This window comes from Peromyscus leucopus, chromosome 16_21, assembly GCF_004664715.2.
Source record: "Peromyscus leucopus breed LL Stock chromosome 16_21, UCI_PerLeu_2.1, whole genome shotgun sequence".
In the NCBI taxonomy this organism is placed as follows: domain Eukaryota; kingdom Metazoa; phylum Chordata; class Mammalia; order Rodentia; family Cricetidae; genus Peromyscus; species Peromyscus leucopus.
In genome coordinates this window covers 716908-740583 of record NC_051084.1, presented here as the reverse complement: position 1 = coordinate 740583, position 23676 = coordinate 716908, and the positions used below count along the sequence as shown (strand labels likewise).

The 23676-nt window shown below is 40.7% G+C and overlaps 1 long non-coding RNA gene and 1 other non-coding gene across 3 annotated transcripts in view; one reads left to right on the top strand and one right to left on the bottom strand.

The window, feature by feature from the left end:
• LOC119086735 overlaps nucleotides 1–14313 on the top strand; it is a 50034-nt gene extending 35721 nt beyond the window's left edge. The window contains exons 3-5 of one of the 2 annotated variants that reach the window (XR_005090077.1): nucleotides 4990–5129; nucleotides 10869–11775; nucleotides 13388–14313. This is a non-coding gene — a long non-coding RNA (uncharacterized LOC119086735). Of the gene's footprint in view, nucleotides 1–4989; nucleotides 5130–10868; nucleotides 11776–13387 lie in introns of those variants that run through there. The other variant, XR_005090076.1, reaches the window with a different exon arrangement.
• Nucleotides 14314–20636: 6323 nt separating this feature from the next.
• LOC114701997 lies at nucleotides 20637–20743 on the bottom strand. The gene has a single exon (XR_003735916.1). It is a non-coding gene; the product is annotated as a U6 spliceosomal RNA (small nuclear RNA).
• Between the last annotated feature and the right edge of the window lie 2933 nt (nucleotides 20744–23676).

Here is a 23676-nt window from a genome sequence, read left to right as displayed (position 1 = left end):
GCTTGGAGATAATAACAAACTTTCACATAAAGTACAGCAGTACTGTTCTTAATTAAAATTTCTAAAGAACTCTAGTTGTTGACAGTCTCACCACGCTTAGTCATATTTACCTTTTTAATTATTCAAGTTGCAGTAAATTAAAAAAATGCCCAGGCTTCCAAAACATTCCAAAAATTAAACTAAGGAAATGAACAATAAATGTCACTTGAACTGGTACTGATCCTAGGTAATTGCAAGACAACGCTAAGATAATAAGTACAAGGTGCTTTGACAATGCCTAGTTAGTAACTCTATGGACATTTTTAGGGGAGAAATAGCAATTACATGATGAAAATATTTAGAAGTCATCATCAAAGGCCCTTTACTAATAAAATAATAAGCTAATTAATCTTCCCTAAAACACCCTGGCAGGAGGCAGCAACTAGTTCCCATTTGAGAGAGAGTTTAAGAGAGACCAAATTATGCAATGGAAAATGTATTTCTGTTTAGCATCACCAACAATTTGGCACTCTGCTTCAAAGCATCCAGGAGGATCCCCAGACCAATGAAGACAGACTGTATTCTTAATGAGTAACTTGCCATATGATGTATGTAGTTAGTCAGTACAGCAAATTTTTGGCTCCTCCTAACCTCCAACCTTGCCTCACATCATCTTATCTGTCCCAAAGAATTCCTCACATTGAGTACCACCCCAGGCATTCACACATTCTTGTTCTTATATCCAGTGAGAATATTTTGACTTCAAACATATAAAATTAAAAGAAAGCCAGAGGAAGCTATGCCTCCTTCTTTAAAACCAAGCTTATTATGTTAAAACATGCTCCATAACCCTCAGCTTTAGTCTAACTATAAAATCAAGAATTACTTCAGTAGTGTGATTAATTTTTTTACTTAAGTAAAAATGTAAAAGAAAAGTGAATTACATCTTATATAACCCAATTTAATCCACATTAAAGTCTAAGACAAAATCTCATTTACATATAATATATTCTTTAACCAAAAGAAGGTCCAGAATTTGTACATATTCTAGACCCAAGACCAGCTAGACCTGCCTATCTTTTCAGGTGAATCTGTGATGCTGGGTTTGAGGATATGGGACTTCTGGGAGTCTGATACCCTACTGAGATAGGCTCAGCTTCATCAGTCACAGGAGGCCTACACTGTTTTTCCTTACTTATTTCCCAACTCTACTTATTCTATAAAAGCCTATTTAGGTACTTCCTAAATAATGAAGAAATGAAGAACAAAGGCAGTAGGGGGTGAAATGGAACAGAAGGAAGATGAAAAGAAGGGAGAATAAAATGACCAGGAATGGGAAGAAGAAGACACAATGGCTTGTGTCAGTCAAAAAGTTAAGGCTTTATGTGTGTCACATTCACTCATTTTTATATAACATTATTAAGGTAGGATAATTACCATCCAATTTTATAAATGCAACAGCAGAAGAATGGGCGTTGGAAGTACAAGTGACCTTTCCAAGTTCCCATAGTAAGCTGTATGGTAAGCCAAGACATCACCTCATCTCTACTCAAACATGATATTACAGTTTTTCCCATCCCACTATCTAAAGGTGAATTTTTTTTTACTACCTAAGAGTGAATTTTTTTTTATCATTTTTAATCTGCCCTTTAAGCCCTTAGGCAACCTACAGCCGATGGGTAAGCTTAAAAGACATTTCACTGTATTACTAGGCTAACACAGTGTTTTGTGACAACCAATTCCAAGTCAAATCCAAATACAGTTTCGACAGGGAGGATGGACACTAAGCTTAAGGATCTGATGACATAGTTTCAAAGGTCCTCTGTCCCATTCCTCATCAGTGAAACATGCACAATAATAGTACTAATTCTGTGAGGCTGAGACAAGGATTAAAGAAGGGAGGGTTTAGTGTCTGTCACACAAAAAAAAGCATTTAGGAATTCTCAGCTATTTTTAAAACGTATTCAAATCCATGAATTATTGCTAATGATCATCTTTCCTTCAAAGAATGCTGAATTAACTAACTTTGGTGGCCTTGGAGTCACACAACCTAAACTTTAACCCTGTGTCATCAGCCTAGTGTGATGGAACACACCTGCCATCCCAGTACAGAGGCAGAAAAACAGATTTTGAGATCAGCCTAGGCTATGCAGATAGTCGCAGTCTTAGCTACATAATGAGACTCTGTCTCAAAGAAGCAAACAAACATATAAATAAATCCCACATTATCTACTTTCTGTGTTAAACCAGGAGGGCATTACTTAGCTTCTGTGCGCCTCCATTTCCACAAAAATGAGAAAGCTGATGAGGTGCTGTTTGATCATAAAGGTTAAATGAGTTTTGTAGGGAAAGAATTTAGACTGATTCTGGGTTAATTACAAGAATTTAATAAATTTAACTATGTGTAGATTTCAGGTAGGCAAACCTTGTACAATTAAAGGACTCAATACACTTTTGAGACACACAACTAACAAAACTTGGAACTCACTCAACAAACATTCATTGTGTGCCTACTCTGTGGAAAGCAATATTGTATGTAAATAAATGTAAAGCCCTCAGATGAGATGACAGTATATTCTAGCTTAGACAATGCACCCAAGAATTGTGAAAGAAGTCTTATAAAGACTTACAAAGTATCAAGAAAATATACTTTAATTCCTAAGCAGTACAGCTTATTTGTACCAAACTCTTCAATAATGTACATATTGTGACTTTGTCTCATTAACCGACAGTCATTCTCAAATGCATCTACAGACAAGAGGTTTCCTTAAGCTGCTGTTGCTCCTGCTCAGTAGCTCTGAAGTCCTTCTTCCTGGCACTTATTCTAAAGCAAGCATCTAGATGGTAGAAGTGGCAACTAGGGTTGAGACCTGGTACTTAGCACTTGGTACTCTATGTGTCTTTATATGTAAAGGGGTGTGTGTGTGTGTGTGTGTGTGTGTGTGTGTGTGAGAGAGAGAGAGACAGAGAGAGAGAGAGAGAGACAGAGAGAGAGAGAGAGAGAGAGAGAGAGAGAGAGAGAGAGAGAGAGAGAGAGAGAGTGTGTGTGTACAGGTGTACTTGTATGTGCACATTAAGAACAGAGGTCAACTTCAGCTGTCATTTCTCAGATGTTGTCCACCTTGCTCTTGAGAGAGTTTCTCAATTGGCCTGGAACTCTCTGTAAGAAGAAAGTGTTTTGTGGGGGTATCTTTGTGGATTTCTGTGGGCCTCTTTAGCACTTTGTTTCTTCCTTTTCTCATGTGGTCTTCATTTACCATGGTCTCCTATTCCTTGTTCTCCCTCTCTTTTCTTGATCCAGCTGGGATCTCCCATTCTCTTTCCCTCGACCCTCGCCCTTCATTGCTCCCACTCATGTCCAGTCTGTTCATGTAGACCTCATCCATTTCTCCATCATTGGGTGATCTCCATGTCTTTCTTGGGGTCCTGTTTTCCAGGTAGCCTCACTGGTGATGTGAGTAGCAGTCCAGTCATCCTTGTTCCACATCTAGTATCCTCCTATGAGTGAGTACATACCATATTTGTCTTTCTGAGTCTGGGTTACCTCACTCAGGATGATTTTTTCTAGATCCATCCATTTGCCTGCAAACCTCATGATGCCGAAGACTGAGGGGCCCCCAAATGGATCAGGCCCTCTGAATAGGTGAGACAGTCGATTGGCTTGATCTGTTTGGGAGGCATCTAGGCAGTAGTACCAGGTCCTGGGCTCATTGCATGAGTTAGCTGTTTGAAACCTGGGACTTATGCAGGGACGCTTGGCTCAATCTGGGAGGAGGGGACTGGACCTGCCTGGACTGAGTCTAACAGGTTGATCTCAGTCCTTGGGGAGGCTTTGCCCTGGAGAAGGTGGGAATGGGGGGTAGGCTGAGGGGAAGGGGAGGGGGCAGGAAGGGAGAGAACAAGGGAATCTGTGGCTGTTATGTAGAACTGAATAGTATTGTAAAATGAAATAAAATTTTAAAAAAAAGAAGAAAGTGAGCCTTAGGAATCTCTCAGCCTCTCTAGTGCTGAGGTTATAGTCACATACCCCATAACCAGATCTTTTCAACTGATACTGAGGCTTGAACTCTGGTCTTCACCCTTGTGCTACAAGCACTTTCTGACTAAGCCGTCTCTTCCACTCCCTACTGGATCCATCTTAATCTCTGCATCTCCTTTGGTCCCCTGGTCCTGCCCACACTTGTGAATTCTAGCCAACTCTGCCAGAATCTTCTACTTAGTCCTCACCAAGGGCCCAGCTCCTGCTCAGTTCTCAGCCTCTAGACAAGAGAACTGCTATCAATCTGTCCCTTGAGCTTCCAAAGATTTCATAGCTAAGAAAGTGACTGAGCCACTGTAACTCTTGAAAGCCTGTTAGCAAAGGGCCAAGGACCTGTCTAGGTCACCGGTCCTCTTCCAAGGAAGAATTACTAATTTCATCTCCAAACTCCCAGGACTTAGAACACCACAGTGATGGAGTTTGGCCAGAAACCAATGAATGACTCTGCTTAGTGACTTTTCTATTCTCCTCAGAGAGAAAAAGTAGAATGCATGCCAAGCCCTCCATCTTACCCCCAAATCCTGAGCTAGAACTCTACATGTCTATTTCACCTTATTTTACTGCATCCTCTATCACCACACCCCAAACCAGAGCCACACTATGCTGGGTCTCATCTCAAGCACTGGCAAAAGTCACTTTTTCATTTTTGCTCTACCCAGCGTCCTCTGTACCAAAGACCTGATCAAATTCTATTTCCTATGAAGTTTTCTGACACTTCCTCTAGGTAAGATGACTCAGCCCCAATTTTTGTCTTTAGACTCAGAATACTTTGGGTCCTCTCCGAAATTATTCAAAAACTTTTTATAAGCTCCTGTTTGCTAAGGGAACAGCATGTAATCATCCCCCAAATCATATGAGGCAAGTATAATCATTTAAGATATTCTTTTTTAAAACAAGAAAGCAGATTAGCATCTAGCATCCTTCCAAAATATGGAATGTGGAATGATGGAATCTTTTCTATCTGTCTCCAGTTTCTGCTTTGTCACCCACTGGTTCTGCTTCACACTGAAGACCCCTGCAGTACTGGAAGGTTCAAAAGAGAAGCCTGCTAAGGACAAGTTTCTCAAAAGCAAGCCCTCTGCCTGGAAAAGGACACAGTGCAACCTAGAAGGTATTAGTGGACAAAGGCCAGGAGGTTGTGGACAAAGGCCAGGGGGTTATGGCCACTGAACAGAAATTTCTAGTGGCAAATGCATGAGCTATCTGGAGTGGAGAGAGTTATAGAGAACTCTCATGAGTAAGTGGGCATTTTCAACTGAGAAGGTAAGAGAGATACACCAAGGTACTGAGATGAGACAGGCATGCCCTTCCCATGAACAGCTTTAAAAGAGCACTATAAATAAGAAAGAGAAGGCTTCCAAGGTAGTATCCATCCTGCCAGAGGATCTTCAGATTCTGCTCTAAAGAGTTAGGGAGTCCTTAAAGGAGCAACAAGCGGGGTGGTTCCAAGCTTTTTCTAGAAGGGCATAGGTTATTGTGTCCTCTATCCAGGCTCCATTCAGCCAATTCATGTCCTGTGCTGTGGTGTAAGTGTGAGTGCACACTGGGAAGTCCTGGAGCTCCTCTCTGCTCCTGCCCTTATCTGAACAAAGTCCTCCACTTTAATTGTATACTAAGGGACTAATATCTAGCTCTGGGGTTAAGAAAAAATTAAACAATTATTTTCATAGTAACCACGGCTTTACTCAATAAGGATTAATAAGTCCTTAAAATGCAATGTAAAAAGTCTCAGAAGTGATGCATGCCCATATTGAGAACAGTAGAAAGGTCACATCTCAGTCACCAACTCTGGCTCATTAGTAGTGTCTAACTGGAAGGACATGAAAGGGATTATGAAGTTGACTACAGGACAATGCAAGAAAATGTGCCATTGTTGATTGTTAGTGTCTACTAGAAGGGAAAGGGAGAGATGTGTTTCAGCAGCACTATGGGCAGAAGAGTAACAAGGAGCTAGGGATGGCTTCCTTTGCAGGGGAAATACTCAGGGAAGCAAGAAGCAGGCAGGCAGGTAGCAATGACAGTGGAAAATGGAAACACCTCGGTCCTAGACATAACTATCATGGACGCTTAAAAACATCACGAGGAAAACTGTATTCAGAAAACCCCCAATATCGGAGCATGATTCACATGTAAACAATGAGGGGTCAAGGTCAAGATGAGGTTGAGAGGTAGATTGGAGACAAGGTGAATGGGACCTTTCTTCCTCTGTGGACACAGTTGATCGGACAATACCAACATAAAAATTAAAACATATGTTCATGGAATAAGATTAGTTAAAAATTTTGCTCAAGCACATGGATCACACATGCAGGAGTACTTTTCTACATCATTCAGCCAGTCGACCTGTCTGAGTGAGTCAAGTTCAATGACATGGAACAACATGATAAAAAAAAAGTCTCATCAAAATATCAAATCTAGAATTAATTATTTTTGAGATGGGTATCAAGAATGGCTAATAACCCCAGGAAAGTTCATCTGAGGGAACTTATTGCCCAGTTCAGAAATTTGTACTTCACATTCCTGATGTGGTCTTCCTGAACAACTCTGAAAATAGGGAGTTTGTGAAGCAGCAGCTTCTGGTCCTCAGCCATCTTAACGGTCTTCCACACCAAGATGAGTTGACTGTCCGATTCTGTTAATCTCAGCCTTGGTCTGCTGTTGTCGTTGGCAAAACAGAGCTGATGTAACTCCACTTCCTTGAATAGATATCTGCTTGTTTGAGAGCTTGCTCGTGTTCCCATTTGTATTTATGTCTTTGTTCCTAAAGCTTTCATGTCAAACTTTAAAGTTCCTCATTTGCTCTCTAAAGTTATATGCCAGTTCTTCTCCAGATAAAGGTCTTCTTCTGTGGGCATCTGAAGGTGTTAATGTTCCTTCCTCTGAGGCTCTAGTGTGCAAATCTAAACGATCCTTACAGTACTATGCCTCTAGAGAAAGATAATATTTCCATAGTCCCAAGTTAGGATTCTCTACATCGGAGTCCCCCATGTATCAGAAATGCCATGGGTCAAGTGGGAAGGCAGGAGCCTTGAAACACCTTCTTGTGCTTGGCACCCTGCACAGGGCTCATATTTTGATTCTTTACCCACATTCTCTTAAGAACCATCTCTCCAAGTCAACCTGAAGGTTAATTCTTAAAACATGCTCATCATTAACTATCCCATTCACTAGTCCCCATCCATATGGCATTTAGCTTCATACTCTATTAGGTGACAGAATGGAGCCATCTGAAAATGAGACTTGTCTGGCTTCCTTAATATACAGTTGGATTAATTTCTGGTCCCCTAATTAAACATCTCTGTGACAGAAACTGATGACAAGCAGATCTGCCCATAGAATTAAATGTTTATTAGTTTTTTCTTCAAGACAAAAGGCATCCACAGTGTTTTAGATTAGCATTTTGATGGAAGTGGAGGGCTGTGGTTTTAAAAAGCAAACATACCTAAATCCAGAAGCAGAAAAGAGCTTGGGCTGCATGGAGAGGGTTTCTTGGAGATGTGTGGACATAAATGACCATCCCATCACTCCCCAAGAAAGAGAATGCTCAGGAGAAATGCAGATACATCCTGGAAAAAATAGCTTCACTTCTGAAATCAAATGAATCATTCTTCCCTGAGTCTAATACGAAACTTGAAAGAATACAGTGAACATTGACCATGGAATCCATAACCAGGGTATCAGGACTCAAATGTTTCTTGTTTACAAACTGTTATAGTTTTCTAAACAGCAGATAATGAGAGTGCTTGCTAAACAGCCTGAAAGCTTACTGGGTAAGGGAGATGTTTTGTGTTACAGTGAGAGGTTATTACAAAGTAAACTATGAGTAATACCACACTCCACTCATATGATAATTAGTTAGTTGTCCATGTCACACAGTAGACTCCAAATGCTAGCCCATAGAAATTTCTAGTGCCTCTTCCTCCTTGGTCCCTACTGTAGAACTTGTCATGTATTATAGGAGCTTGATAAATGTTTGCTGAATTGACTTCCTCTGAATTGAATAATTAACTTGCAAGGTCTTAGGGAGCAACTGTGGAATCTCATTTTACACTAGCACCATTGCCTTGCTCACAGCTGACATGAGAAAGTGTGTGGTAAATGGCAAGCGAATGAATGAATAAGTTGAGAACTGAAGAGATGTTTCTTAACCCTGAAGACACTGTAGAATCACCTGGAATACTTTTAAAAAATTAATCTCTGGGACAGTGCCCCAGAGAGTCATTGAAAAGTTCCCCCAGAATATTCTAATCCACACTCAACGTTGAGAACCAGTGACTTTGAATAATCACCTCCACCTGCCCCTTTTTGTTTCCTTTAACCAACTGGGCTTTATCTTCTTGTATAGAACAAAGCATTCTGAAAAGCCTGACACTCTCAAAAGGTAGAGTAGCATTGCTAGTGCTTGTAAAACACCATTAAAAAGTGGTGTTGTTGGCTGATAGACCTCTCAGCAGTCATCACCCAGGCAGACACTTGACCCTGTTTTCTCCTAACTAAGCCCCTTAGGCAAGATCAACCACCATGTGGGTACTCGGGCTGCCACCTTGTGGCCACTCTGCAGTGACAGATACAGCAGCTTCCTTACAACAGGCTTTTATCTCTCTCAGAATAGATGCAATGCCCAAGCACACAGTCTCTGATAGGTAAGAAAAACGAATGTTTCTGTAAGGAAGAGCATGTTCTGAGTGCTTCATGGTGAAGAGGATGCTGCAGGCATGAACACGAGGCTGATGATTGATCTGTCCCTGAAGGAGAACAAGTGGCAAAGCATTAAAAAAAAAAAAGACAATGTATCATTGTATCAAGGACAAACCATAGATTCTGACAAATCCATTCATAAATCTTCAATTCCTTGAGGAAACAGCGATAAGATCCATTACACCATCCTCAGTATAATTGCCAGATGGGAAGACTGAGGTCCCAGGAGTTTGTTGCCTTCGTCCAAGTAGCATGACACCACCCAGGAAACTGAGGCAGGAGAATTTCTGTGAGTTCAAGTCTAGCCTGGGCCACATAATGAGTTCAAAGCCAATCTGGGCTACATAATAAAACATTGTCTCAAAGAAGGAGGAGGAAGAGAAGGGAGGAGAGAGGAGAGCGGACAGGGAAAAGGAAGAAATTGCATGGCAAGCAAGATATAGTAGGTGTGTACCTAAAATCCCGGCATTCAGGAGAATAAGGTAGGAGAATTGTGTGTTCAAGGCCAGGATCAGCTCTGTAAAATGACTATCAAATAAACCAATAAATAACTGGTAAATAGGTTCAAAGTTTGACTTTTTAGGTGGATATCCTCAGAAAAAAAAAATGAGGTGTCTTTCCATCCTAAGAGGAAAAATTCAAGAACAAAGGTCATATTTCAAGGCAGGATTTACATGTGTGCAGACAGGAAACAAAAACATACACAGACACGAATATGCACCATTTTGACACCCTTCACAATAAAACATAATTGGATAATAGAAGTTTTTTTTACCTCATGAAGAAAATAGACTGTAGTACTACTAATGTTTTCCTTGGAGACAGGAACTAATATCTTCATTTTCAAGTCTTGGCTGGTCTGCTGTGATGAATACTTAAGACTCCTTGGTAAAGGAATCTGGATGCTAAATATGAAGTGTGGGTCGCACACTTCACACTAGCCTGCTTTTTCGGGGTTTTAAATGTGGGGAAAGTGGTGAGAGCTGCAACTGAGGCCAGACAGACCCTGACTGGTGTGTTAACTCCACCGCCAAGAGCTGTGAAATCTTATGGAATCCACTCCAACTCCCAAAGCCTCTGCTTCGTCGTCTCCAAGTAAGGATGATCATCTCACCTCCTGAGGATTTTATTCTATGAATGGAGGGAACTGATTCAGACAAAGGCTCTAAAACAGACAACTCTAGAATATTAACTGGGTAAATGGGCTTTCCCTTATCCACATTTCAATATTCATAAAATCATAGCTTGTCAACATGCGAACAAAACTGGTGGAGCAAAATTGCTTTGATTCTACACCATTTTGAATGTCATGGGTATTAAGAGCGTGCTAGAAACAAATTATTCACAACATCAGTAAAATATGCGAAGGACTCAAAGGGGAGTTGGAGAAATGAGAAAGCTTGTTGAAGGGCCAGTTTAATCTTGACAATGAATTAAACCTACATTATGACACCGGTTTAGAAAGTAAACTATTTAACCAGCAGTAGTTTTTAATTATTTTTGTATTTTTAATTAAAATTTCATAATTTCCCCCTTCCATATTCTCCTTCCAATTCCTCCAATGCACTCGCCCTTACTCACTCTCAAAATCAGGGCCTCTTCTTTAATTACTGTTGTTATACACACACATACACACACACACACACACACACACACACACACACACACACACACACCTAAATATATAAATACAAACTGCTCATTCTATTTAATGTTACTTATATATATGTGATTTGGGGGTTGACCACTTGGATAACCAATTAGGGGTGTTATCCCTGGAGCAGATTTGTATTCAGCTATCAAGGACATACAAAAAGAAAGAGTAATTAAATAAAAATAACCTCTGCCTTCCAACTCTCACCTGGCTCCCACCTCCCTCCCAACTGGCTGCTGTCTAGAAAGTCAAATCATAAGCATCAATGAGCATCAGTGGCTCCGGTACAGGAGCAGTCCTCTCAGCCATGACTGGTGGGTGACATGACTTCAGGAACCAAGATTTCAAAACTTCCCGAAGTAAAGTCCCCCAGCCAGACTCTAGACCACAAGATGAAAGTTCTCTAGAAAATATAAAAACTTCTGGGGAATTTCTTTAAGCTATTTGTCTTCTTCTGCCTTTGTGTGCTAATCTTTATTTCATTTTCTCTTCTTCCAGCACAAGCTGATGGAAGGTGGGGAGATTTGTGTGATGAATTAATTCAAGATTTAAAAGAATGTTGGCACATGTGAACTCACAGAGCTGTAGCTATCTGCACAAGACCAAGCCAGCCAAAATTCCAGCAAGGATGAGGAGGAGCTCATGAGGGTCCATCTCTAACTGAGAAGCCATTGGCAGTTGATATCTGCTGGGGATATGGGAGGAGGAATTCTTCTCTGGAAGTGTGGCCATTGGTATGTTGCCCATGCTCCGGTGGACAGACCACTCCTGCACACATCTAACAGCACTAATTGAACTTGGTAAGACATTTAAAAAAAAAAAAAGAAAAAGAGGACATGATCTGGGAAAGGGATATGTTACCAGGGATACTGGGAAAATTGGAGGGGGGGTTGTGGGGAAGACAGAATCATATTTCAGTGTATTTGTGTGTAAAATTCTTGATGACTATTTCTTTAATTTTTCAAAACAATATTTTTTAAAAACTACTGCTATGGCTGAGATTCATGTTGACAGGGCAGCATGGGGACAGGGAGACTAGAAGCAGACGAGCAAAGTCTGAAAAAAGAAATCATGGGACCTGTTTTAAGAGTCAAGCCTAACCTGAAAGCTCTGAAAGACATTGGCACTAAAATCTGTAAGAAGAAACACAAGAGAGCAGACATCATTGCAGCTTATCAAGAGACATCAGCGTCAGCAGCACAGGTGATGCTCAGCCAAGACTGCTCGAGCTGCCTAAGGGGAACTTAGGTGTGCTTTGAGAGGCACAGGATGACCAAGACTTCCTTAACCCAAAGGGTTTTCCCTGCCACAACTCTAAAATTCCAGTATGTTTACCTAATTTAAGACTGTCTCCAAAAGGATTGCGTTAAAAAGCATGTGGCTATACTTCCTTTGAAGAGTAATAGTGAGTATACTATTTGGCTGGGTTACTTTATCATGTGGGGAGCGGGGTGGGGGTGGGGGCAATGAAGTAGGGTTGAGATTGTAGAAAGGAAAAAGAAAAGAGCACGGATAAAAGCAGCCTTCTTTCTATCCACCTAGACTGTCAACTTCTTCCATGCAGTAGACAGCCTCTATGCACGTGTGGATAGTTAAATTTAAGTGAAGTGAAGACTCCAGCTCCCCTTTCAGATTAGCCAGATTTCAGATGTCTCACAGGCAAATGAACCTTCATGTCGTCATATTGGTCAATATCAGTCAATACGCCTTTTCCGTTACACTTGTATTGGAGAGCCCTACCAAGTGAGTAATTCTAAAGGAAGTACTCTGTCTTATGCTTCGGAAGTGATGGATTTCCAAAGGAACTGAGCACATCGTATTGTACTAGGGAGGAAGGGGGAGAGGGAAGGAGAAAGAGGGAGAATAAAGAAAAAGAAAGGAACTCTGATATTTTACAGTCTTTTCTAAAGAACCAAGCAGTCATGTTTTTGTTTGTTTGTTTGCTTATGACTAACCCACATGGGAAAAGAGAAACATATAAAAAATATTTAAACAAGGCAAGCTTATTCCTTAGCAACTCCAAATGTAAACAATGGACGCTCGACATAAACTAATGATAAATTGACCTTTTATTCTGAATTACCCACTGATAACAGACATTGTACATACTGAAGTTCTCATGGCAAAGTCTATCAGCTGCTCACACACTTTCTGTTACCTTTATTGGCTTCTTGATTGGAATTCCATAATAAATAATTCTACTATGATCCTCTCTGTGTCTGTCTGTCTTTCTCTGTCTCTTTCTCTCTGTGTCTCTGTCTCTGTCTCTGTCTCTCTCTCTCTCTCATCTTCAGGCTCACTTTCTTCTATTTGCTGGAATCTATAAACTTTCCAAGGGTTTCTTTTAACCCTTTGTTAGTTTTATATTTTCTAGGTTCTGAACTTCTCCGTTACAGGTAGATACCCACTATCTGACCATAAAGATTGTGAGATAGCCAAGATTATAGAAGAATGGGGACATTTCAACATAAGCAGTCCACTTCTGTATAAAGGCCTATATGACACACCAGGCTAGATTCTTGCAATATACTCTTTTGACCCTGTAACAAATAAAAGTATTGTTAAAAGGCTGTTTTTACCATATGCAGCCTGAGAAAAGTTCCCATGACAAGGACTCTTGTTACATTGGCAGTGTTTGAGGAACATGGCCTGATCATAGGATGATTATAATTTTTCTGAATCTCACTACCTGTTTCTAGGAGGTGAAGAGTTTGGGTCAAAGTATCTCAGGCTCCTTCAGCCCTATGTATTGGTTTTCATAGCCTGAGAACCCAGTACGAAGCCTAAGTGAGAAGTGCCTTGTTACCTAGTAAAAATGGTTTCTCTGGCATATTGTTTTAAGAGTCAAGCCTAGCCTTTCAGGTTAGGCTTGCCTCTTAAAACAGGCCCCATGATTTCCCTGCTACGGGAAGGCCGTCGGAGCACATCAGAGAGCTCCAGAGTTGATGACTAATTCATTCACTTGCCAAATTTTCCAGGGCACTGGACTCTAACAGAATTTTTCTTTTATTAAAAAGAAATTACTTTTTAGAGGAACTACTGTCAAGTCTTTTGTCAGATTCATCACTGAATGGATCCAGCACGGTGAGGACATCTTTCTGTGCGCATGCGCTACTTCTGCTCCTCCTTTCCCTCCACACTAACACTTCGTTTGAAGCTGCTTTGTAAATCTCAAGAATACATCGGAAGATAATTAAAAATCCCTGCCAAAAACTATAACCGTCACTGATCTTGGTCATAAACTTTAATTGGAAAACTGATATTAAGAATGTATCTTTATTACATTTTGAAAGCATGAATAATATATGTTATGTAATCATCCAAAGGCTGAGCTGTGCACGTGGCTTTATTATTCAGACATAAACAAAAGTGCAGTGTACTGTGTTATCAATTAGTGTCCAGCTTCTTTGGAAGAGTGAGGGGGGGAAACAGTTGGACCTCAGCTGGCAATTTACCTTCTCAAACATCTTTATTCACAAGCTGTAAAAGCAGGCTGGTAACAGTCGCCAAAGTGGTTGCCAAGACAACTTATCTCTGGATTTAGTATCGCTGCTTCAGGAGGGAGGCTTATGAGGAATTTAATTAGCTAACGCCTTGTCCTCCTTAGCCAAAAAGGATGGATTTTCTTTCAAGTTAAAGTTTCTATGGAATCAGATTCAGTGGAATCAGGGTAGACACACACTGAGATGGACTTATATGCACCCTCAACGCTTGGTGATTACAGCATCAGGTGTGGCTTACATTAACTCTGCCTCAGTAATTCATGAGTGAGAACAAAGATGGAGCCAGGATGCAGCATATAAATATCATATGAATAAATAAGTAAATGTGTTGACACGTGTGCATCCAGTCGGGTAGTGTATGAATGCTGCTATTTTCCTTGTTTTTTCTTCTCAAAAGTAAATAGGCAGTTTGCCAGAAAGTTAATTGAAAAAAAAAAATACAACAAAGAGCATCGAAGGAAAGATAAATTGGATGTAAAACTGATGGAGATTTTAGAGTTGTTAGGACTATGCTTCACCATTGGTTCTGAGCCTCCGGGTAACCATGGCGATATTGGAAATGATACAAATTGCATAGCTTAAATTGTTCCTAACAGAAGGAAATACTTTTTCTCTTCTATATTGTAAAGGAAAGCATTGTTGTAAATAGTGTTGGATTTTGTTTAGGGAGGGCCTGAAACCCATGTATAGTTTCTACTACCATTATAAAATTGTTGATATGTGTCATACTTCAAACTTCATAGTCTTTGCATACTTTTATTTTTTCTCCCAAACACCTACAAAGACAAAAGAAATTACAGTGCAAATCTTGGTTAAGAATATTAATCATGCCGGGCAGTGGTGGAGCATGCCTTTAATCCCAGCACGCAGGAGGCAGAGGCAGGTGGATCTCTGGGAGTTCGAGGCCAGCCTGGGCTACAGAGTGAGTTCCAGGAAAGGCACCAAAGCTACACAGAGAAACCCTGTCTCAAATATATATATATATATATATATCACAGAGTCAGCAGGATGGCTCAGTGGGTAAATGTGCTTGGCAGACAAACCTGCTATCTGAATTCAACCTCTGGACCCAAATAAATTTGGAAGGAGAGGAATAATTCCGCAAAGGTTTTCTCTGACCTCCACATGCACACTACAGCACACATGTACACACACTGACAATAATCAACTAATTAAAAAACAAAATAAAAGAGTATTAACTACTAGTTAATTTGATTATGACTCCGTCTTCTGTACAAGTTGCTCTCCTATATTAATAGTCCACCCCAAACTCAGTCTTGCAAGGTTCCACCCTATAAGTCAGCTTCCTTAGGCACACTTTTTTCTTGAGAATTGGTAACATTTCAGTAATTTTTCCATTTCTGAAGAGTTTGTAATATACACTATGATAGATTTTATCCATGTGAAATATATATATGCATATAGAAAGATGAGATAGATTAGATAGATAGATAGATAGATAGATAGATAATATAATGTGTCTGTATTTCCCTGCTAACAATTTTAGAATTGGATAGCCCTTGCCCTTATACAGCATACTTACATACATTAATCCATACAATGAATAAAGATAAGATGGTAAACACTACTTATCTATTTGTAAGCATTAAGAAATTGGGTTTCTCGGGCTGAGAAGATGTGAAAGCATTTCTTGTGTAAGCATGGGAGCTTGAGTACGAATCTCCAGCATGCATGTAAAACATCAATCATGGCTGCATGTGCCTATGAGCTCAGCACTGAGGAGTGGACACAGGTGCCCTGGGAACTTGCTAGTCCTAATCATAAGAGCAAATAATCCTGTCTCTGTACTTAGACATAATTTTTTCATACATATCTTGCATCACATTGAGAGTTCCCCCTTTTTTTCTAGTTTTGTGTGTGTGTGTGTGTGTGTGTGTGTGTGTGTGTGTGTGTGTGTTACACAAGTATGTGTCTTACATGTGAGTATGTGGCTGTGTGCACAGGATATCAGGTATTTTCCTCAGTGGTTCTCTGTCTTTTACCTTCAAACAGTCTCCCATTAAACCAGAAGCTCTACACTCCATCCATGCTGATTGGCCAACCAGCTCTCAGGATCTTCCTGTCTCTGCCTCTAAATGCTGGTGTTATAGGCATGCACAGCTTTTTTTTCTTTATTAAGAAATGTTCTAATCACTCTACACACCACCCCCAGATCCCATCTCCTCCCTCCTCCTACCCCCCCGCCCTCCCTCCCAAGCCACCCCACATCCCCATATCCCCCAAATCAAGGTCTCCTCCCATGGGGAGTCAGCACAGCCCGGCACACTGAGCCTAGGCAGGTCCAAGCCCCTCCCCACTGCACCAAGGCTGTGCAAGTCATCACACCACCAGCACTGGGCTCCTAAAAGCCTGCCCATGTACCAGGGACAGATCCCGATCCCCGTCTGCAGGCGCCCCAAACAGTTCGAGCCAAACAACCGTCTTCCGTATCCAGAGGACCTAGTCCAGTCCCATGGGGGCTCCACAGCCACCAGTCCACAGTTCATGGGTTTCCACCAGTGTGGCCGGTCATCTCTGCACTTCTTCCCATCATGATCTCAACGTCCCCTGCCTGTAGAATCCCTCCTCTCTCTCTCATCGACTGGATTCCTGGAGCTCAGCCTGGTGCCTGGCTGTGGATCTCTGCATCTGCCTCCATCAGTCACCGGACAAAGGCTCTATGATGGAGGTAAGGGTATTCACTAGAACGGTCACTAGAGTAGACCAGTCCAGGCACTCCCTCGATCATTGCCGGTAGTCCAAGGTGGGGTCATCCTTGTGGATTCCTGAGAGCCTCCCCAGCATGCTACCTCTTCCTATTCCCATGATGTCCTCATCTATCATGGCATCTCCCTCCCTGCCCTCCCACTCTGTCCCTGTCCCTGCTTGACCCTCCCATTTCCCTATGTTCTCATCCCCCACTCCTCACCCTCCACCCCCCTCACTCCCAGTCTGTTCATGTAGATCTCATTCACTTCTCCTTCACTGGGCCATTCATGTATCCCTACTAGGGTCTTTCCCTTGTTAGCTAGCCTCTCCGGAGGGTTGCAGTCTGGCCATCCCTTCCCTCACATCTAGTATCCACTTATGAGTGAGTACATTCTATGTTTGTCCTTCTGAGTTGGGTTACCTCATTCAGGATGATATTTTCTAGATCTATCCATTTGCCTGCAAATTTCATGATATCATTGTTTTTTACTACTGAGTAGTACTCCATTGTGTATATGTGCCACATTTTCCTTATCTATTCTTCAGTTGAGGGGCATCTATGTTGTTTCCAGGTTCTTGCTATTACAAATAATGCTGATATGAACATAGTTGAGCATGTGTCCTCGTGGTAAGATTGAGCATTCCTTGGGTATATGCCCAAGATTGGTATAGCTGGGTCTTGAAGAAAACTTATTCTCAATTTTCTGAGAAAATGCCATACTGATTTCCAGATTGGCTGTACAAGTTTGCATTCCCACAAACAGTGGAGGAGTGTTCCCCTTGCTCCACATCATCTCCAACATAAGCTGTCTTCAGTGTTTTTGGTCTTAGTCATTCTGATGGGTGTAAGATGGTATCTCAGAGTTGTTTTGATTTGCATTTCTCTGATGACTAAGGATGTTGAGCACTTCCTTAAATGTCTTTCAGCCATTTGAGATTCTTGTTAAGAATTCTCTGTTAAGCTCTGTAGCCCAGTTTTAATTGGATTGTTAAGTATTTTGAAGTCTAACTTTTTGAGTTCTTTATATATTTTGAAGATCAGCCCTCTGTCAGATGTGGGTTTGTTGAAGATCTTTTCCCATTCTGTAAGCTGTTATTTTGTCTTATTGACTGTGTCCTTTGCAATAGCTTCTCAGTTTCAGGAGGTCCCATTTATTAATTGTTGCTCTCAGTGTCTGTGCTACTGATGATATATTTAGGAAGTGATCTCCTGGGCATGCACAGCTTTTTATGTGGGTTCCTTGGATACAAACTGAAGTCTTAATGCTTGCAGAGCAAGCCATTTTGCTTCCCACGCCATCTCCCCGACTCTTCTACACAATTCTATGCAGCCACATTCTTAGGCCTTACTGTATATGTAAATTATGCTCTAGTCTGAAGACCACATACTTCCAAAACTCTCCACCACAGTCATCAGTGATCCTGATTTTTGAAATACGTATTTTCCCTTATTTTATGTCTAATGAAACCTGAAATCTGTGGAACATTTCAGTACATAACAAGCACCCAGTTTACCTGATGTGCGACCTTTGGCTTCCTCTATTTTATCTTCCATGTGAATAACAGTGCCAGTGTCTGCTATAGCCTATTTGGGGAAACCTAATTCAATTTCATATACTGTAGCATGAATTCTAATTGGCCTTAATAAAAACCCAGAGCCAGATATTAGGTTAAATGTTGAAAGATCAGAGAAGCAGAGCAGCCAGCCACTAAAGAGACTTCTTACCTTTATTAAACCCTCAACCTGAAAGGGAATGAGCTCCTGGCTCCTCCTGCCTTCTATTCTTCTCTCTGCCCAGCTATATGACTTCCTGTCTCCACCTCCCTAGTACTGGGATTAAAGATGTGAGATCCCAAGTTCTGGATCAAAGGTGTTGGCCACCACTGCCTGGCTCTGTTCCTCTTTTGGACTGGATCAATCTTGTGTAGCCAGGGTGGCCTTGAACTCACAGAGATCCATCTGCTTCTACCTCCCAAGTGCTGGTATTAAAGGTGTTCGCCATCACTGCCTGGCCTCTATGGCTAACTAGTGGCTTAGCTCTGCACTTTGATCTTCAGGCAAGCTTTATTTGTTAAAGCACAAACAAAATATCACCACAATACACAGTTTAATGATGCTTCATTACCTAAATATTAGAAATATAAAGTTAAAAAGAAATAAGGGTGCTCAATAGAAACTGCACGCTTCTTTCCCTGGTGCAACACTGCATGCTTGTTCAGATAAGGAAAGACAATGATAGTTCTACCTCAGGTGTCAGGTTTGAACATCTTCTCAAAAGGGAAAATGCCCACATTCTGATGTTGCTTGTCCTTTGAGTCCTATTGGGTACCTTCACATCTCCCCGTCTCAGGAAACGTGTTTCAATTGGATACTCATCTTCTCCACAATGTCTCCATGCAAACCCTGTCCCAATTTTAATTACTCCCACTCCCTAATGCCTACTGTGCAGGCCACACAGAGTTGTTTTGACTTTCTCTGGGGTACTGAGAATTTGTATTTGTAAGTATAACACCTGCATCAGAACATTTTTGTGTGGTTATTCCCAGGTAGCTCACTTAATAGAAATTAGTAACTTGGTGTACCCATTCATCTTCAGTTACTTAAAAAAATGCTCAGAAATCCAGAATATATAATAACATATTATATCATATGAATATGTAATTATGAATAAATTTATGATTATACAACTTATATGATGTGAACACAGACTTTTTTTTTCTTCTCTGGTATTCTGCCTGGGAATAGCTGAGAAACAGATACTGAGTTATAATAGGTTTAATTAATATTAAACAGCATTGAGCTGGCAAGTCCTTGTCCTCTCTGCTGCCAAATCTCTGATCTCATGAAAATCTAAATTGGCTCTCCATGGGGGACTTTGGGGGAGCTGTTTTCCATGCCCTGACACTGCAGTTAATTCCTCAGGACTGGCCATCTACCCTTTAACAAGACTGACTTTCAGAAATGCAGGCCAAACCACCCTTGACAGGAGCTAATCCCTTCACACAAATATTCATTTGTAATGAAACTTTATCCCTTTGTCCTAAATGGTCCATGCATTGTCAAGCTTAATGCCCAAATGAAATGGTAGAACTTTGATAGTTTAACAATAAACTCAATGCCATGTTTCATCTGAGGACTGAAAAAGATAGAAGAGTGCTGTTTACATGGGTTACCAAAGTTAGGAATGTTTCACCAGGCTCAAAAGGGACTCTGATCATACACATCAGCAGATGATGAAATGTAACTTTTTAAAAACTGAGAGACATATGTATTTTATCTGAAAAGCATTAAGAATCATGAATGCTATAATTCTCAAATTAGTAAGGGGAAGGGAGATTTAACCGGGGGTAACAAGAAGAAAATGCAAAAGCTTCCTGAGCATTTAGAGTTTGACAAGATGCTCAAAGACATTTTTTATAACTTCCCACAAGTTGCAAATCACTGATCCAGCAATGCCTGACAGCCATGACTACCATCTGAGGAGCTTTCAAAAATCCTTACTCACAGGTCACATCACAGACAAGATCGAAGCCTCAAATTGGATTCATCACCCAAACTTTATAAAAGTACTTGGGCTGGATGGCTCACTGGTTAAGAGTACTTGCTGTTCCTTCAAAAGAGTAGAGTTCAGTTCCAACTACCCACATCAGGTGGCTCACAACCATCTGTAATAGCAACTTCATGGAACCTGAGACCTCTTCTGGCTTCCTTAGGTATACACACACACACACATACACACACACATACACACAGGCACATGAACAGGCACACACACCACATAATTTTTTAAGGTATGAATAACAGCCCGATGTATGTATCAGACATTTCTTTATCTATCCATTCATCCATCAATGAACACGTGTTACTTCCATCTTCCAGCTATTGTGAATAATGGTATAATAAACATGAGATGCATGTGCCCTTTCGAGATTCTGCTTTGAAACTGACTGCCAGATAATTTGGCAATTGTTTTTGATCTTCTGAGGAACCTTCATACTAGTTTCCATAGCATTACACCATTTTACATTTTAACTAATGGTGTAAAAGGCTTCTAAGATTATGGATTGCTTGCAGTATTTTCATGTCATCTTTGTACAGGGACCATGCTAATCTTTTCTGTGTATTTCCAATTTTAGTAAATGTGCTGCCAAAACAAGTACTAATTAAATAAATGGTGATGCAATTTTCAGAAATTCTTACTAACAAATCCCGTGAGGGTGGCAGGAAGAGTCTCCCAGATCTTTTAAAATATGCATGTCTGAATAATTCATTTCATTTGAAAGGGAGTCAGATTGATGGTCAAGGAAAAGTTACTAACAGGCTCTTCAACAGTACCAGCATTCACCCATGAATATGAAGAGTCTCAGATTCCATGCCAGACCTACTGTTTTTTAAGTCTGTGGGTGGGGCTCAGAAGATGTTTGGAAGACCTTCTAGGGTTACTGATACATGCTCAAGTTTGAAACCCTTTCTTTGTTATGAATTGATAGATGAGTTTTAAGAATTTTCTAACACTCATACTTCTATGCTACATTTTCATCAGACCCGGATGCCAACAAATATACTTCTTCTTGCTTTTCTTTGCCTTTTTAAATTATTATTATTAGTTTAATGGTTGGTTGGTTGGTTGGTTGGTTGGTGTTTTCTACTGTGAAAGTTTTCTTGTCCTAAGAATCAGTAAATTGAAGATTAAAAGCAGGTTTGGGGAATGGTTGGCCCCAGGAATTATAACTCTTAATATTGGTTTTTCTATGAAGTGAGAAGATACAGAAGGATTAAGATAGTAAGTATCTGCCTTAATGGTCACCACTTCTCCAGAGCCCAAGGTTGATGTTCAGTATCAAGACATGTTGAGCAGTCTAGTCTGGATGGCTCCTAAATCTTTCTACACACAGCCCTACCAGAAACTTAAAATTAGATCACTATTCTAAATCCATTTTCCATGGCAATTTCCAGACAGTACATTATCCTCTATCTCCATCCTCCTCAAATGCTGAATTATAAACATTATCAATCTATAGGATTCTTTAGTATCACTAAGCATCCTATGAGCTTAGTTTTCTCATCCACAAAATATTACTGATATTGCCTCCTTCATGGAGTGCTTGTGACACTTAAATCAACATGGTTCATCAGCTAGACCAATATAAGTCATCATGTTTTTTTCAAATGTCAGTAAGTCTTAGTTTTTGCATCCTTTTCACTTTTGTGCATCTATTATTCTTATCACTCATCTCAGCCTTGCTCACAACGTATAGCTGATCCTGCTCAATGATGCTCTGAAAATGACCAGTGCCCCTAAGATTAGCTGGGGAATCTCATTTCCTATCCTTGGCTTCTGTTGTATTTCCCTCACCAGGCTGCACAATTTTTAACAGTAGCTATTGTGTGAATATGGAGGTTATTTTCTCATTTTGCATAATTTATTCTAACAGCAACAAAACCCAAATAACCATCTTTCCCATCTTAAAACCGAACTCTGTGTACATACATTCCAGTTCTTAATGCTGACAAGATGCTAATGAAGAGGTTCATCTCCTATTGTAAATGCAAGGAAGTTAAGATATATTAAGGACTATGTTTGTACAAGAGCTCCCTAGAGACCTTGCCACTGTTATCTTGTTTATTCTGCACCAGAACAACACACTGAAGTACATACAACTTTATTGTTTGTGATTTACAGATGAGAAAACTGATATTCAAAGACATTGGAGTAACCAAAATCATGAGCTTACAAGCATGGTCTCTCGTTCCATACATTATAAGGAATTTCACACCAGGACTAGTGGCTCATACTTGTAATCCCATTTATTCAAGAGACTGAGGAGGAAGATTGCAAGCTCAAATCCCAACTAGGCTATAAATGAAGTTCAGTTTCAGCCTGCACAACATACTGAGATCATCATGTCTCAGAAAGAAATAAAAGAATAGGAATACAGCTCAGTGGTAGAAAGCTCGGTTGACATGCATGAGACCCAAGATTCACATCTAATAATGAAAAAAAAGTGACATTACACCAGGTACAAGGTCCTCTGACAATACACACTCGATCTATGCCCAGACTTAGCCTGCAAACCCTTCCCTGCTTGTATCAGAACCAATATCAATCTGGGTTATTCTTCTAGTTTATCACATGTAAGAACCAACCTAACAAGAAGTGTGCCTTCGATGTCTGGCTTTAGGAAAAGATTCAGGGCAAAGGAAAAAAAGTAACCTCCACACCAAGACAGATCAAGCAACTCCCTGGGTTCTCACTGAGGAGCCACCACCACCATAATTATCATAACTACCCAGTGGAGGAAACACTAGAATTGAGCCAGAGGGGAGCAGGTTCAAATCCTGCCTTGAAAACATTTACCTGCATGACCTCCAGCAAGCTATCCAACCCTTTTGAGCCTCTTGCACCTCCACCTACAGAATGAGGGCAAACTTTTCTTCCTTAATCCATACATTCAATTGTAGAAGTAACCGTCTTATTAAATAAGAAACAGAGCCAATGTAAAGATGAAAGCCCAAGAGGTCAGAGCTAAGAGCCTTACCCTTCACTGCTGCAGCTATCCTCTTCAGCCAAGAGACCTACTTCCTGTGTGTTTGTCTTTATACAGACTTTCTGTTCTGCCTTCTCATTGGTTGTAAACCCAACCTCCAGGTCTTCTATGGTTGGTATTGAGATTAAAGGCATGTGTCTCCATGCTGGCAGTATCCTTGAACACACAGAGATCTGCCTAGCTCTGTCTCCCAAGAGCAGGGATTAAAGCCGTGCACCACCACCACCCAGCTCTGCTATGGCTTGCTATTGGCTCTGACCCCCAGGCAACTTTTATTATTAACATACAAATAAAATCACATTTCAGTACAAATAAAATACCACCTGGACAAGAACACAGGAATTCATGCAGCAGCAAATGAGTTCCTGGGAACATAGGCTATAAAGTTAACTGAAGCTACAGACAGGCTCTCCTCCCCTAATCTCCCTACAATCTCTCACAGATTGTGTATGTCTTCATTGATTAAAATAGGTGCTGAGAGGTCTAAAAGGCAGAATTGGGTGGAATTATATCGGAATCCATTGCTTCACTCTCCTGTTCTCCAT